Source organism: Pinus tabuliformis, chromosome 5_1, assembly GCF_031772625.1.
Source record: "Pinus tabuliformis cultivar Carrire ecotype Pingquan chromosome 5_1, CPIR1, whole genome shotgun sequence".
Lineage (NCBI taxonomy): Eukaryota > Viridiplantae > Streptophyta > Pinopsida > Pinales > Pinaceae > Pinus > Pinus tabuliformis.
The window spans coordinates 314461130-314466928 of record NC_142305.1 but is presented as its reverse complement, the minus strand read 5'-3'; the positions used below and the strand labels follow the sequence as shown (position 1 = coordinate 314466928).

At 30.9% G+C, this 5799-nt stretch overlaps 1 pseudogene; it reads right to left on the bottom strand.

Moving 5' to 3' along the window:
* LOC149164622 (11S globulin seed storage protein 1-like) overlaps positions 1 to 5574 on the bottom strand; it is a 12977-nt pseudogene extending 7403 nt beyond the window's left edge.
* Between the last annotated feature and the right edge of the window lie 225 nt (positions 5575 to 5799).

The window sequence follows — 5799 nt, the reverse complement described above, 5'->3', positions numbered from 1 at the left end:
TATTTTTCAAAATTAATTAAAAAAATGAAACCATTTGAAAGTCCATTAATGGGAGATTGATTTGTTTAAATTTAATTTATTATATTAATGGGATTTATTAAAAATTTGTAAAATAATAATATTTTTAATTTAAATTATAAATTTATAAATAATAATAAATTTACTCCTCTTTTTTTTTTACAGTTTATTTTAATAAATGTAATTTTTTTTTACAGTTTATTTTAATAAATATAAATCTGAGTGGTTATCAATATATCTCCATAAGACTTTTTTTATAATAGATTATTATTTTATTCAAAAATTATATAGATAAATATAGATATAGATATTTGTTTATTTAAATTTATTTTAAACCATGATAAATAACATCATATTTACTTAATTTCAATTTATTTTAATAAATATAAATTTAATAAAGAGATTATCATTATATCCTCATAAGACTTTTCTTTATAATAAATTATTATTTTATTTAAAATTTATTATATATATATTTGTTTATTTAAATTTATTTTAAACCATGGTAAATGACATCATATTTATTTAATTTTGTTTTAATTAATACTTGATTTTTATTCTATTTTCTTTTAAATAATATTTGATTTTTTTTATTGAGTTGTTATGAATCTTGGATGAACAAAAAGGTTTTGTTCAAGTAGGGGAGCACCTTACCATCTCGGTAGAACCAATCAATATTCCCTTCGGTTTAATATATATGATATGTGTTGCCTTCCCCATAGATTCATTTATATTCAAGGACCACATACCACATAGGTAATGAGTATGCCCATCCCGTTCTGGACTTTTCTTATCTTATTCCCCGGTAAAGGAAGGTATTTGGTATTAAATGAAGATTAATTATTTTACATTTATGTATTTTTAGTTAAAATAAATAAATAAGTATCCTCGAGGGCATGTGATCTATAGATTTTTGGAGGGGGTCCTATAGATTTTTGGAGGGAGTTCCTTCAGTACATCAGTGAACCTTCGGGCATGGCTTGGGAAAGGCAAGGGTGGTGGACTTGGGCCTTACACCCTATATCTCTTCATTATAAATGTGTTGTCATAGTTATGGGGTTGGCAAAAACAAATTAAGGCAGTGGAGGTGAGGTGTAATCCTCACCCTCTTGCTCTAAGTTTCAAGTTGGAGTGAGGTTTATTAATTCTCATTTGCTAATTACTTAATTTGGTTCTGTTATACAACACTATCTTTCTGTTTGAATCTTTTAATGTGGGAGAAAGGTTGTAGTTGATATTCTTCATTTTATATCTCCATGTCATAGAGAATGGGCTTGTCTTTGAATTGGTAGTGGTTATTCTAATTCACTTGTATTTAATTCAAGTGAATTTATAGGTTGAGAGGATGTTAAACACATCCTATGGAATATTAAGTATTGTCTCAATAATAGTGACTCATGTCTACATTGTTTGAGGGTAATATGGTGATAGACACAACTTCACGGGATCTCATGGACCCACCTGGAGATCCTACAGATCCTCCAATTGAGAGTACATAGAATCGTATTGTTATCTCATCAGACTAAGCTTCACATTTCGTATCAGTTTTGGCCTTATTTGGTGTTTGATGTTTTAATGATGCTCATGTTTGTCTTGCTCTCAATGATAGGGAATTGGAGATATACTGGTTCTTTTGGTCACGCAATCGTTTTTGGTGCGAGCAGGGCTCTACAGTGTTGTTTTCTTGGATTTTATGTTTGCTCACAGGTCCTCACAATGGCAGGGTACTAGCGAACTACACATTTTTCGGTTTTATGCTCTGTTTACAATGAATTTTGTGGCAAATTCCTTTTCCAAAAGCAAATTTCTTCTGATCACTACCACATCCGAGACTTCTACTGTGCTTTCTATCTGTGGGTCTTTAGTGTTGTTGTTGTCTCTACCTTGGATGCTATGATGCACGACTGTTGGACAAGCCCTTATTGCATGACTAGGGATCATATAACTATCTTTATGCATGGTTTGTTAGTTGTTTTATTTGTTGTGGCACCTCACATATGGGTTTTGTTGATGTATATATGTATGTTTTGGTCTCTAAAATTTTTCTTCTTAATTGTTCCTAAATAAAATAGTCTAACTCTCAATATATTTAGATGCGCTCCATGTTTTTCACATTTCGAGCTTAAAATTTAGATACCTCTAGTTATCTATATATTCAAAATGTAACATTTTTTCAAAGTATTACAAAATGCTTCACTTATATATATATAAATAATTTGAAATGACTTTTTTGAACATATAAATAAATTTAGAGTTTCAAAATAACTCGTATTTAATTTATATAAATTTAATAATTTGATTACAACAATTTTTAAGTGGAATTAATTTTCTTTTATTCCACTGAATGAAAAATAGCATCTAATTACTTTTTTAATGTTAAAGGGAATTTCCTATGGAGACAAGCTTGAGGTAAATTTAGATGTGAATAATATATATATTTTTAAATTATTTAAAATGAATTTAAATAACATAGAAAGTATATATATATATATATATATATATATATATATATATATATATATATATATAATTGATTATAAAAATTGTATTATGGTAAAATAAAATAAAATTTATTTATATTATAATGAATAATAAAATTAGATGAATCATTTTATTTGTAATTTAAATTAAAAATGTTATTATTTTAAAAAAATTAATAAATTTAATCAGAATAATCAATTAAAAATTTTTATAATCTTAATCAGTATAATCAATTAAATTTTAAAAATCAATTCTAGATTTTTATGGTTAGAAATATGATAAAATTTGTTCGAATATTGTGTGATCTCGATGTTGTAATGTTGCATTGAATGTTTTGAGTGAACACTTCACCCATTTTCAAAACAAAAATTTCATTTGATGAAGTGAAAAGTGTTAGATCAAATTTGTTGAATCTTTAAATAATATTTAATATTAGCGCACACTTCATCATTATTATGAGTAAATATCCAGTAATGTAAATTTTTTTGGAATAGTGCGTACGATTTTTTTTTTAATATTTAATATCAATAGAAAAAAATATTATTAAAAATAATTTTATAAAAATTATAAATAAATTAAAAATATTAGAATTTAACTATGTTTATATGTGCGTTTATTTATTTTGATATAGAATTTTGAGAATTTTAATTTAATTATCAATAATTATTATGTGGATGGTAGCATTTAAACTTTATGAAATATTCATGAATAGAGAGTTGAGATTTATCTACAAAAATAGTTATGTTGTTTTTTCTTTTGTCCATGTCCATATATACAAGTGTGAGATTTACTTTCCATTCAATTTTTATTTATAGCATTGAACTCTTGTTACATGTCTTTTTATCATGAAATAACTTTCATAATTTATATGGTTGCACTACTTATAATTAAAATTAAAATAAAAGAAAATTGATTCCAATTAAAAATTGTTGTAATCAAACTATTAAATTTATATAAATTAAGTACTTTGAATTCTTTTGAAACTCTAAATTTATTTATATGTTCAAAAAAGTCATTTCAAATTTTATATATATAAAAGTCATTTCAAATTATATATATATATATATATATAGAGAGAGAGAGAGAGAGAGAGAGAGAGAGAGAGAGAGAGAGAGAGAGAGAGAGATGAATGAAGTGTTTTGTAATACTTTGAAAAAATGTTACATTTTGAATACATAGATAACCAGAGGTATCTGAATTTTAAGCCCGAAACCAGAGAAACATGGAGCACCTCCAAATATATTGAGAGTTAGACTACTCTGTTTAGGAACAGTTAAGAAGAAAAACTCTGGAGACCAAAGCATACATAGATACATCAACAGAACCCATAGGTGAGGTGCCACAACAACTAACAAACCATGCATAAGGATAGTTATATGCCTAGTCATGCAATAAGGACTTGCTCAACAATCGTGCATCATAGCATGCAAGGAAGTGACAACAATAGCACTAAAGACCCACATATAGAAAGCACAATAGAAATCTTGGATGTGGTAGTGATTAGAAGAAATTTGCTTTTGGAAAAGGAATTTGCCACAAAATTCATCGTAAATAGAGCATAAAACCGAAAAAAATGTGTAGCTCGTTATTATCCTGCCATTGTGAGGACCTGTGAGGAAACATAAACTCCAAGAAAATAACATTGTAGAGCCCTGCTCGCACTGAAAACCATCGTGTGACCGAAAGAACCAGTATGTCTCCAATTCCGTATCAATGAGAGCAAGATAAACACGAGCCCTATGAGCAAACATAAACTCCAAGAAAACAACATTGTAGAGCCTTGCTCACACTGGAAACCATTGCATGATAGAAAGAACCAATATGTCTCCAATTCCCTATCAATGAGAGCAAGACAAACACGAGCATCATTAAAACAACCAACACCAAATAAGGCCAAAATTGAGGAAATGTGAAGCTTAGTTTCATGAGATAACAATAAGGTTCTATGGACTCTCAAATGGAGGATTGTAGGATCTTTAGGTGGGTCTATGAGATCCTGTGAAGTTGACTCTTTCACCATGTAACCCTCAAACGATGTAGACATGAGTCAATATTATTGAGACAATACTTGATATTCCATAGGATGTGTTTAACATCCTCTAAACCTGTAAATTCACTTGAATCCAAGACAAGTGAATTGGAGTAACCACTACCAATTCAAAAACAGGCTCGTTCTCTATGACATGGAGATATAAAATGAAGAATATCAACTACAACCTTTCTCCTACGTTAAAAGAGTCAAACATAAAGATAGCATTGTATAACAAAACCATATTGAATAATTCGCAAATGAGAATTAATAAACCTCACTCCAAATTGAAACTTGGAGCAAGAGAGTGAGGATTGCACCTCACCTCCACTGTCACGCCCCTACACTGGCAGTACTCTTCCAACCGCACTATAGTGAGGTGCACCACCACCGACCACTTTCTTTTCACCAATACTTATGATCATGGACTATGCCTAACATTCGTACTTAGTTTATTTCTTCGTTACCAAGTATTAAGTTATCCTTTATACACGATGAAAACCATAAACATTCATCATAGCAACATTAACATGTATAAATGTACAACAGTATAAAGGGAGGGGCAGCTCCACGATGTGAGTTTTCCCTTATATCAATATATATATATATATATATATATATATATATATATATATATATATATATATATATATATATATATATATATATATAAAATTTAAAGCTTGGAGGAAACCCAAATTTACACTTAGCCAAATTTTACATTCATCGGCATACTTGGTTGCCCAACGCGTCAGCACGTCCGAACGGTCGCCGCACGTTCTGCCCAACTCTGTGTTTACCCTTGAATGCGTTCATTCAGATCGTCGTGTCGTTTACCCAACTTGGGCGCCCTCCCCGTGTCACCATGCATGCCTACCCGACACATCCGTACGTCGGTCGCCTCCGTTCACAACCCATCTCACTTCGTTTCATTCACCAACTGACTCGTTCACCGTTTTTTGAGCAAACGCCCTCACCATGTTACCCTGCCCAACATTATCGTTCATCCAATCGTGCCTTTGTTCGATGGGCGCACACACACTCATGCTGCCTCTCGCCCAAACTCCCAATCATGGACTTGACCTCCCTTCGTTTAGTGGGTTGCACGTAGTACCACCTGGACGAACTCCCGTTCATGCCCTATGGTTCACCTGCTCTTTGTTCCGCTTGATGTGTCGTTTGCCCAACTTGGGCACCCACCCTCCGTGTCTGTGTCGCCCAACTCAGGTGCGCTCTGTACGACTGTGTTGCCCAACCTGGGCACGCTTTGT